We start from the raw sequence: 12,724 nt of genomic DNA on the forward strand, positions 1-12,724 counted from the left end.
TATATCATATTCAATGTATTCAGTCCCATTACTCTCTTGTCTATTATATCCCCCGTGAATCCCCCCACAGGCAATATTCTCCTTGTGTTATAATTCTTTATTGTGTTAACATGCCACAGCCTTGTAAATCAACCTTATTAACTGTGTAAATGTAATTCAGCTTAATTTTTAGGCTTCTATGTAGCCTTGCTTGCGGTATCACTTGTTTGGTAACTGTGCCTACACACGTCGCCCATATTAATAATAAATAAGTTCTACATCCACCTAACACTAACATATTCTGCAACGCCACTCATGGTCTGTGACAGGAAACAGTATTGTATAGGAGGCTGGACCAGACAATCCAATGATCAAAAACATGAGCATCGATCTGCACAACTGTAAACCGATGACGTGTAAACCAAGTCCTCGATCCTGACCACCCTACTGAAGATCAGTTCTCACCCGGACCTTCACGGGTCAACTGTAATGACTGACATTGCTAAACTATACGTTTCCCCACATGTGTGCAATGCGTGAAGCCTATTTTCTGCTGTCCCCCCGCCGTGATATTGCTGGAATATTGCTAAATTCGTCTCACTCACTCACTATACGTGGATACGTTATGTTGATAGCACGATCACTTTCAGCTAACTGCAGTTGCGGCAATGAGGATTCGGGTGATCCTATCACAGGCCGAATACGCTCATCATCAGGGTGTGGCTAATTCTACACCTGGTACAGTCACTTATGGAGAAAACACGTCTCCATCTCTGTTGTGACCTCACTACGTGCCAGTCACCATTGACGTCAGAGCCAGTGCTGATGATCAGTCAAAATTACTCTTAGCACTAAACGTGTTGGATGAATGCGGTAGACGTTTCCTCACACCGTGGTGTATAGATCACGTGCGTAATGACCCTGCAAAATACTGTCGTCTGCCTCAGGTGTGAAGTGTTCTAAAACGGTCAGATCTTTTGATATATAACGATAATATGGAAATACAGGTATTTGCCCCCGTGTGGAAGATAACCCACTTTAGACCATCTCGCCAAAGGTTATAAACAGTGTGTTACGGGACCTGGTGCAATAGTTTGGAATCATGGAGTTTGAAAGTCTCCGGCTGCTTGGCATTGCTTTTGGTTAAATCAAGCAATAAATGCATATCTGACCCTCTGATTCATCGTTGGTCAATAACAAGCCGATATAAGCCGATAGGTTTCAAAGCTTCATATTTAGATAGTATTTGAGGGTTTGCCAAATGTTTTGAGGAACACTCATGTCTAACCCCAGGCTATACGTTTATAATGGTAGCAATAGCCCTGAATAACCAATTCAGCTTATCAAATATGATGCTAACCACGCGTGACTGATTTAATGTCTTCGAGCAGCGTCATTTGCCCTTTTATGTATATGTACGAGATATTCCTTAACACGTTACCTTTAATCATTTCCACATGTGTCTCTGATGACCAGCACTGAATCACTTGTTCAAAACATTGGGAAGACATGTTTAAGTTCGAGGATTTCCAACAAGAAATTGCCAAATTCGACTACGTTCGATTTTCCATCTGCGATCTAAACGGCAGTAGTCGTGGTCAAGTGGTTGCTGGACGTCATGTTAGGCAATATCTGGAAAAAGGTGTGGACGTGTTTCAGGGTAAGCATCACGACTGCAATTTCAGTAGTGTCTAGCAGTAAACGGTGTATGCAGTAATGGATCACAGACAATGCAGTAAAGTGTGTTGGTTTGTGTCTTGAATGTTGTTCCCTACTAAATCAACAATTCTAACTGTAACCAAAGTTATCAGTTTGGATACGGTGACGACCATATCCCTCCAGTGGGATTAGGTGAGTTATGAAATTATGTGACAAACCTAAACCTTCAAGGAAAACCCATAGCCGAGACCCTTTTAAACTGACTGTACAAATATACTACACAACCTCTCGATATTCACAACAAATGGCAGGTACAAAATGGAGAAGACGGAATGCTTCTTGGTATAAAATAAGCATGGATTTACTGGGTGGTAATGGTTCCGGGAAACGACGGCCATTGGGAGAAATGAGGTCACCCTTTGAACAAGATTTTAAAGAGCGCCACCTGACTGTTTCACAGAATACGTTCAAACAAGGTTACGACTTCCAGGATGAAAAGCTGAAGTTGTATACTCGGAAAGGACATTTTCAAATTCGAAGCATCAGTGAAAAAATAACTCGACAGCCTATTTTGGCTTATACCACACTTGTTGTGCCATTGACAAACCTTTCCATGTGTCTGTGTCGAGTGCAACCCTATCCCGAATATCTGGTATCGCTGGTTTGATAGTTATTCATGAAGACATATCGTTATAGTGTCTACTTCAGGACAGCCATGTCCAAATATTTCTACAGACCAAAACTTCTGTAGCCAGGTTATATGATATTTAGTTATAATTATTCAGTCTGCAATCTTGATCTTTGTCACTACCGCAGAGTATATTATTTTGTCAGCTACCTTGTTCCTTTTTCTCACTTCCATTAATTACTGTATAACATTTATGGTCTTTATTGGTCATCCCACTTGGCTGTGTCTGTCATCACATCAACTGTAGAAGAAAGTGCTATTGTTTCTCTATCTGTCCATTGTTGAATCGTTGCCTGTCTATTGTTGTTAAAAAATATATATATACATATATATATGCTCACATCTATACTGGAGGTGAGATGTGAGTGTGGAGACCGGCATTCCGACTGTCTTTGTAGGGACGACCGCGGGATTATGCCCTGGGGTTGAGCTGGAAGTCCGCTCACCTCATTCATGTATACTTGTTTGTCATGTCTTGTGAAACCAACTAAAGAAGTTTGAACAACTAAACTATGCCTTCGTCTTCACCAACGTATTCATCTGTCTTCGTCAACGTAATGTTCATCTAATACTGAACTAATTCACCACGAGTAGATGGCCACAGGCCCCCGCGATGACAATATTATCAATCGTATAATCGTTCATGACAGATATATTGCGTGTATGTAGAAAGAGTTTAGAATAACTTTAGAACCATATTTAGACCACAAACCAGTCAATGATCAGATTACCTATTGCCTTGACGAAAACTGCATGACACTTGGTGATTATGTCAACACCAGAATAAGGGAGGTAGAACCAAATCTGTTCTGATTTATGTGGTATGTATTGCATTAACTCGGATGTTGGGTATGTGTTGCATGTGACCCTAGTGTTGGATATGTCTTGCATATGACCCTACTGTTAGGTTCGTCTAGCATATAGCCCTGATGTAGTGTAAGTGTAACATAGTCAAGTTCCATTTAATTACTATCAGCTATTCAATACAAACCCCAAATTCTGGTATACGTTGACGCAGCTTTAGAATTAGATAACCTTGAAATCGTATAAACATATTGACAGGAGTGCATAAGCTAAATGGATACCAAAAGACCAACACTCGTTCATTTCCCGAATTCAGTATGTCGGCTGACTACGTTGTCCTTCAAGCAGAGAGTTAAAGAATTGACAATAGTTATCGCATCACTATGCTCGTCAGTCGATTAGCGTCGACAATACGACGTCAGTACTATTAATTCATTATTTTCTCATTGACACAGAAGTGAGGCTTGTGATCCAGCGAGGTTGAGGCGTCGGGATCGAGCCCTCCTGTGACCGGGTGTAAAAACCTTGGCGTCAACTTTGTGTGCAGACTCTTTCCGTGTTGTCACAACCCCTAGTCTGCAGGACACAACCATGTGCACTTAAAAGAACCCACGAATCCGTTGGTAGATGACCAGATGGTGGCCACATAAATACATGCAAACACCTAGTTTAGTGCAGTAAAAATGGAAAAAGTACTGTGACTATGTGTCCCAGTCCACTCAGCTGTGAAGTTGAGCCACAATCAACTCGGTGTGCCTAGTGGCAGCAAGAGTTTGTATACTCCCCAGGGAGTTGAGGTTAATACGATGTGACGCTGAGGTTGACATCCAATGATCGAGGGAAACATATACCAGCAAAAGTTGCATGGATATGTGCGTTATATAAACTTCACATAAAGTAGGGAATTTAGGTATTTGTTATTGTATATATGTATATCACTGGACTAGTATTATTTCATGTATCTTGGCATTTGGTCCCCAAACATAGCGTAATCGAATACACCAGGGACATTTTGGCAATGTGTCGATCGTCCCTGACCCTGACACTCTGAGGTCCATTCCGTGGGCGCCCGAGGGGGTGAAAGTTGCCGATAAGTTCTGTGAGTCTCGATGGAAGGACAACTCCCCACAAGAAGCGTGTCCTCGGTATGCAGCCAGAAAACAGCTCCAGAGGTTGGATGATCTGGGATTTAAATTGTATTCAGGTCATGAAATTGAGTTCCAGCTCCTTGATAATAAAACCTTGGAGCCAGTTTGTAATTCCATTTCATACTTTAGTCAAAGGCTGTTGAACAAGTGCAGGAAAGTTCTATTTCACTTTGATAAAAACTTTCAAGAATCAAACATTGATGTTGAAAGATACCGCGTTGAATTTGGGCCAGGTGTTTTGAAGCGGTGACAAAACCAAAATATGGAATTGAGAGCGCCGATGGGGCTTTCAATTTGCAGCAAGGTCTTCTGGAAATGGCTGATCTGGAAGGGTCTTAGGGCGACGTTCATGTCTTATTTGTCTCCCAATGATAAAACGGGACTGGCTACACAATTCAATTTTTCCCTTTGGAATAAGTCTGGAGAGAACATGTTTTATGATGTTGCGGATGCTTCGGACAATCTGTCTGTAGTTGCTAAACAGTGGATTGCTGGCATCCTTAAAAACAGTAAAGCGTTCTCTGCCTTCACGAACCCCACGGTTAACTGCAACAGGAACGTCAACGATATCTTTAAACCAACGACTTCGGACTGGGGAATAGAAGATCGAGAATCAAGAAAGGTCCATGGAAAACATACATTGAGAACAGACTTCCAAGAGGAAAGAGCAACATATATCTTGTCATGGCATCTACCATTGCTGCTGGTCTGGATGGAGTTGAAAAGGAAATGGAATGCCCATTTTCAGGGAAGCAAGAAGACAGGGAATCACTCCCCTGTTCCCTGGCTGAGGCTCTGTGTGAACTGTACCAGGATGAGATTGTGTGCAATGCCTTGGGGAAGGAACTGGTGACGTGGTTCGTCAAGAGTAAGAGAGATTGAGAACTTGCCAAGTATGAACGCATTGAGACTAAAGAAGAAATGTTTGCTGTGGAAAAAGAAGACTATCTATGAAAAGTGACAGTGTTCACTTTTTGGAACATTGTGTCTTGCGTAAAAATCATGACTCCTTGTATTCAAATCTTAGGTGATTTGATAAACAATAAGCAACTTTATGAAATGAAGAAACACTCGTTACTAGTTGTAGTGGGATCGTATGGCATCTTTGGATTTTATTTGCTTAAAACCTTCACATATATTGTACGTACTTCAATCACCCAGATAGATTCTTGTAGTTGTTTGATGTGAGTTACCTACTTGATGACAAATGTATCTTGTATATCACTCGGAGGAATAAAAGTTTTAATTCCATTATACTTCACTGAATGTACTTACTATTGCTAAAATTGTTGCTAAGACCATTCTACAGAAACATCACGAAGAACATGTGAATATACACACACACGCACACGCACGCATGCACACACACACACTCACACGAGCACGCTGTTTTTGTTCCCCATAATCTAGAACTACTTGCTTTGAGTTAGTGTAGGGTTAACGAGTAACATTACATCTGTCGAGTGACAATACTCTTTAACCTTGGGACCCGTGAAGGTCCCGGTGTAGAATAGGCCTTCAGTAACCCATGCTTGCTATAAAAGGTGACTATACTTGTCGTAAGGGGCGACTAACGGGATCGGGTGGTCAGACTCGCTGACTTGGTTCACACATGTCATCGGTTCCCAATTGCGCAGATCGATGTTGTTGATCACTGGCCCATGGATTGTAAAGACTCGATTATTTACTGACCGCTGCCATATGGCTGGAATATTGTTGAGTGCAGCGTAAAACTAAACTCACTCACTTTGTGCTTGATGGGTAGTTGCATTGGAATCATTGAAGAACAACCTCAAAATGAAGTGACAGGAGCCAGGTTTATTGTTGAAGGGTAAAGTAGGTCCGCTTCGATCAATGATCGTTTTATGTAGAAGCATATTCCCATAAATATTATGGTTTTACATATTCCCATCGAACCCGGCAGCAGCAACAAAATTTCGTGAAGCCATTACGATTGTGTACTTTATATTAGAGTCCTGAACCATGTCATTTCCAGCATTCATTTGGCATGTATTTACACCTGTGGATGGAACTGTTCGAGACCAATGCGTGTTATTCCTGGACAAGCCGAATGGCGACTCATGTCCCTTCTCGAAGGATTTCTTACTGGCGCATGAACATCAGAACTACTTTAAACAAGAACGATAACTCCATTCCTGTTTGATTCCAATGGTACTTAAAATCACCGAAGCACTCGAGCATTGTATTGCTGATTGTTTGTGTTTTTATTTGTATATTTCGAGGAATTAAATCTCTTTGAAACAACTTAAAGATGAAGAGACAACTGAAAGATGAAGAGAAAAATTATTTTTATTCACATTCTAGCATAATTAGTAAAAGCTGTTCACCTGATATTTCCAAATGTGTTAATAAAATAATACTTTTTCAGTTACAGTAAATTCCAGAGAAGACTGTAAGCTGTAATTCGTGTAAAAAAAGGCAACAGACTTAAATATCTTCAGGAATGTGATATATAAGCTCTGTGTTACAGATTAAAATTAGTTATATATAGATGTAAAAATTTTGTTAAAAAACTCGTTGCGGTTTATAATCATGTTTCATAAATATGCTGGAAACGCGCGTACAATCTTCAAAACAAGCCCGCACGGTTGCCTGAAATGCACTGAATTGGATCACGACAGCCTTTTGTATTGGATCACGAGAGCCTTTTGTAAACAATCGCACGTGCGCGTATTCGAATCTCTCACCATCCATGACATTATCCTTATGAAAAACTTCACATGAGGCAACGCGATTGTGTTAGTCACGTTCCTTTGACTTTCAAAGTGACGACATATATGTTCTATGATTTTTAAAGAATGGCAAAATGCCATAAACTATTTAAGCACTCGGGATTATACACTAGCCACACAAAGAAATTGTGCACAGAGAAAATGCATTCAGAAGTGGAATACAACACAGCAAAGACGAAATGACGTAGACACTTTAAAAGCTGAACTATCGGACCAAAACAAAATGTCAAAAGAACCATGAACGGTATCTTTAACGATGAAGTGAGAAGTTCAAAATCGAGCAAGGAGTCACACGACAAAGTCACAAAGTCAAGTAAGAGTATGATCACCGTATCCGGTTGTCTCTATGACGTTGTGTCAGAATGTGTCGCGGTCGAATCCAAAACTGACGTAAGAAACGAATCCTGTTCGGATGGATACGGCGCAGTCATGGTATGGTCTGGGGCGTGGTCACTGGCGTCTGGAACCTGTGTCGGAAATGAATCACCGAAATCTACCTGTCCTGTCTTGGTGTCGATACTCGGGGACGACCAGAACGTGGGTGGTCGGAGACGTCATTAGTGTTTCGATATCGCCCTGGCCAAAGCAGATATGGTTTGCGGTGGCATTGGAAATGTGCTGCCCCTTGTTGGTTCATTCCTGTAGGAACCATTCCAATGGATTCATGACGTTGAGCAGATGTTAATCTTGGCATGATGTGCGTGTGAGTTATCATGTGAATTTTGAACGTTTTAATGACCAAAGACCAAGCTATTGACACTCACAGCAATTTCTGAGTTTCACATATTGTGTGCAGCTGACGGGCTGCACCTGCAGTAACGCACGTGCATAAGTGTTTGATTGTATCCAGTACCTGCTGTGTTCACCTGCCTATATGTATCAAGACACTATGTGCTTTTATTAATATTTTCGGTGTGCAAAGAAACTTTTTATGTGTCATTATTGTGAATGGTTTATCGTATTTCAGCACATAACAAGCATCGAGAGGGGGACGAGTCTTCTTGGAAGATACAAGAGGGGTGAGTGGCCGTGAATGGAATGTAACGGCCGTAGTCGTGGCCAAGTGGTTGTCATGATAGGAAATGTAAGGGCTGACTGCAGATTCAGTATTTTCCCTCCATATGTATTATATAAGAATGCATTGATGTGTCCCTAAAGTCACATGCAAACCGTATCAGTTCTCCGCACAATTCCAGCTTAACCGTAGCGACGATCCGTCATCCACACGTCTTGATTAGACAAGTACGTTCAGCTGCATAGTCAGGAAAATACGGAGAGTGAGCACAAATGAAATATTTTGAAACCAAGGAGAATATACCACTTCTAAGGGTAAAGCATTTTCCTGAATACATGTTGAAATTAAGGCTAACATCCACTGCAGAGTAGCAGATCAAACTCAAGCCGATCCTGGTCAGGAATTTATTGCAAATAGTAAAGTACCGAAAGAAGTGAGAAGACTCGAAACCCTCTGAATGAAACGCTTCAACTTCAAAGCATATGATCCCATGACGACTGAGAGGATTTGACAATCAGCAACACTAGGTCTTCATAGATGTTAGTCAGTGAGAAGAGCCAGTCTTCTAGCGCAAATGTCACCGACTTTGTCAATGTTTATCAAACATCACGAGGTACGTGAATAAGTGTAAGTAAAGACAGTTTATCAGTTAACAGGGGTTATGCCTTAGTGCGTGTCATTGCTTTGAAAGAACGCTCGGCTGTTGCTGTGGACACTGGCATTGCAGCCAAGGTTTTCAGGGCCAAATGGGCGTGAGAATAAAAATCCGTCTTGGCAAAGTCGAGAGTTGTTAGCAGACAACATGGCCTTTCTTCAATAGTTACGTCCTGCCAACGGCATTTCCACCGTCGAACCTCACCCTTCAGTTGCTCAATATCGCTTTGATGCAGTTCAACAAATTGTTGAAATACCCTCCCTGCAATTTTATTAGTAAGGTTGTGCTGTGGTTCATTTGTGAGAGATGAGGCCAAGAACAGGATTGCATAGGTTCCTCTTCCAGTTTAGCATTGGCGCTGGAGCAGGGCCATAGTCTCGCAGTGTCTGACGTCCAACACACCTTGGCATACAGGGATCAGTTCATATTTTCTAGCAAGCTGTGATCTATCGTCAAAGAATTCTTGCCATACATCATAATCTTTGAGGGTTTGCCGGAGAATACTAATGGCAGCTGAAGCCTGGAAGCTTTCATTAAATCAATACCAGGAGACTGCAACGGTTTCGATAACAGCACAATGTAATGCATGACATTTTGTGACACAAGGAGGCCAACGATAAAGTGAAAGGAGAGAATTGACAACCGTAACGATCGATCTCTAGAATCCCCATTTTTTTCCAGTGCTTGCAAGCTATCAACAATAACATCAAATGCTTCACAGAAAGTGTACAGAGAATCTTCACAGGTTGATCATTGGGTTTCACACTGTTCAGTGATCTTCTTTTTCCTGCCCACCGACACACAAAGTCAGTCACCGCGACTTCCACAAAAATGGGAGTCTAGACTGCAGCATAAGCATCATTTTGTGCAAATGGGAATCAATGACATGTAAGCGAGCCTGACGAACCGATCCTGTTAGTCACCTCTTACGACAAGTCTGGAAATCAAATTAATCTGCAAATGCACTTGCCAACTGTCATGACTGACCGTGCTGGTACGTTATCTGGATAGTCCGATCATTCTCAGCTAACTGCGATTGTGGCAATGAGGTTTCAGTTGATCCTAGCACAGTCAGGCTGAATATATTCATCATCAAGGACTTGCCAGTTCTACCAATGTGGCAAAAATAAAGACAAGATACAAAGGCAAAATATAGAGATTCAACTGAGTCAATTCTAATGTAATGAGTCACAAATATAATATCAACTCACCGAAGTCCTGGTGGGAGAGTGAGAAACAGTTATGCAGAATGTAACACAGCGAGCGATCATGCAGCGGTTATGCTAGATAAAGCGTTGACGGAGATTGGCAGATATGTACTCCAGTTAATCTGTATCTGTGTGGATGACACGGCAACTAGCCTTTACATATAAAGTCAACATTTCCTAAACGTTAGGACACAAACGGCCATCGCTGTCATCAGTCTCCCGGTAGTATGCACAAATAATCAAAACAAACTCAAGAGGAGCTAACTGTAAAGCACTTCCTGAAAACCGGCTGCCAAAAATACTAAAACTTAGTGAACATTTCTGATACGAAATGTGACCCATAATAACTATCACTTAAAACACTAAACGTTGTGACCCAGTGATAATTATTATTTGATTAATTTACATAAAATACACTCTCGTAACACGCGTGACACCTTGACGTCATGAAGCCTAAACCAGTGAAGTAAACCAATGAAACCAGAACCAGCATTTACTACTTTTCAACATTAGTAGATGTCCTGTGGCTCGTTGGCTTCCAAAGTTTCCCTTGAAGAACCTTGGCATGATTACGAAGAATATCAGTCATGTAATATCGTGACTCGTGGAAATTGCAGTCCACAAATTTTGACATAGCTGGAAGATTAGATCGAAACGACGCTTGTGACATTCTATAATGGCGAGGTACCGCTCACGAATTCACGTCTAAAGAACTTCTCTTAAGGAGTCATGTCGGTTTCTGGTCTGTAATTGCCAGAAAACGTTTTGTTTCTGTAGAAACTCGAGAAATATCGATTGACTGGTTGATTTGTTTGTTGTTTATCGAAGTACTCAGCTGTATTTCAGCTGTTTGGTAAATAATCGAGTCTGGACCATACGGTTAGCATATCAAGTCATATTCACATTATTTTTTCGTGATAAAAAATATAGCACTGTATTCTCAATACGCCTATACCAAGTTAAACCTGCCACCAATCCATGCAGTGCAGTGATGAAATCGGGGATAACAAACATTCAGTCTATACAGGAAACCTGGAATGTCTGTGTTAACGTTGACCACCACGACACGTTACCAGTTCCATCATTACGTCACTGCTGTTGGTGTTGACGGGAAACGAATCAGAGTTGACAATATTATGTTTTATGTTCGCGAACCATTGACATAAACATTGACATACATTTAGAATGGCCTGGTGAATGAATGAAATATACGATAAATGTAAACCTAAACCTAGTCATACACGATTTCAAGGGTATTTGAACTTGTATCATAAATGAATAATATTTAAAATTATTTACTCGTTACTCGTATATATATGGCCATATGTACACCGTTGTCATACGCTCTCAGTTTCTTAAATACTCTTTTATTCATTACCTGCGAGACAAATGGAAGTTAGGGGGCTAAATGTTACGATCATTTCAAACGTTGATCATATGGACCGTGGATACTACTTTTATTTCCTAGTATGGTGTAGACTGGGAAATGACGTTTTTTCATGTTGTGTAAACATTCATGTCCTCGTGTCGGAGCATGACGTCTAAAACGTCTGGCTGTAGCAAAGTAGCTCTGTCTGCTAAAGAATCAAGCTTTTATGGTCGTGCGGGGGGTCCGAACATAACAAAACTGTTGATAGGGGGTGTACTCACATTCTGTCTACATCTCATTCTGCCTACAGCTAACACCAACACAAGTCATGGTCTGTTGGTCACAACTGTGTAGGCGGAATGAGAAAGTGATAGATACCGTTTGACACAACCTCCCCACATGAAAAAGTGGAACAGTCTGACTTTTTGGTGTCTTTACTTACTTATTGTTTTCTTATTTTTACCTATCAGTTAAAATCATTGAATAGACTGGTTTCTCTTTAATTCATCTTTAATCCCTTTTATCTTCTGGTTAATTAGTTAGTTGTATTAAGTATCTTTAGAAAAATAATGACGAAACTGGATTCTCTCTAATCCACCTTTAATCCCTTTCTTCTTCGGATTGATTAGTTTTCTCTACAAAGTGACTTTATAATATTATGACCAGACTGGTTTCTCTCTTGTCCACCTTTCATCCCTTTGTTGTGTTTCCCCTTAAACATGAAATATTCAAAAAGACACTGGCTCATGTGTGCATAGACGTCCAGTGGGCTGAGACCAGTGACGTAAGTGAATTCCTCGCAATAGACGATGGTGTCACAGAATCCTGGTGTTCTCCACAGAAGGCATAATGGAGACTATGCAGAGTGCTGACACCCTATTCATGGATGGTACATTCTGTTCCTGTTCCAGCCTTTGGAACAGTTATATGCCGTTCACTGTCTCTCAGGTTCCACCATGTTCCCCTTTGCGTTGGTAAATAGACAAAGAGTGACCTTCACCAGGCTCTTCCAGCAATTGAAGAATGTTGGCCATACTGTAACAGGTGCAGATCTAGATTCAACTACCATCTAAACTGACTTTGAGCTTGGGTTTGGTTCAACAGTACAGAGAGGAGCCCACCGTCCAAACTGTAGTCCGTAGAGCTGTCTGTTTGCCATTGCTCCCTCTGGATCAGGTTTAGGATGGCTGGGTTGAAATCCTCGATGAAAGACCCGACATGCCTCTTGTACAGGACTTCTGCACGTCACGTCAGAACTACGTCACGAATACCTGGCTGGACGATGATGTCTTGTTCCATAGGTCGATGTGGAACCAACATGATAATACTGGTCCCCGCACCAATAATCACTTGGAGCGCTGGCACGCTAGATTGAACAGGTCCCTTGGCAAGTCACACCCAAACCTGTTTGAGTTTATCAGCATGTTGAAGGACATTGAATCAACA

At 41.3% G+C, this 12,724-nt stretch overlaps 1 pseudogene; it reads left to right on the top strand.

Moving 5' to 3' along the window:
- Positions 1–1,488: 1,488 nt before the first annotated feature.
- Positions 1,489–5,232, top strand: LOC137262137 (lengsin-like; annotated as a pseudogene).
- Positions 5,233–12,724: the final 7,492 nt, after the last annotated feature.

This window comes from Haliotis asinina, chromosome 14 (genome assembly GCF_037392515.1).
Source record: "Haliotis asinina isolate JCU_RB_2024 chromosome 14, JCU_Hal_asi_v2, whole genome shotgun sequence".
Classification (NCBI taxonomy): domain Eukaryota; kingdom Metazoa; phylum Mollusca; class Gastropoda; order Lepetellida; family Haliotidae; genus Haliotis; species Haliotis asinina.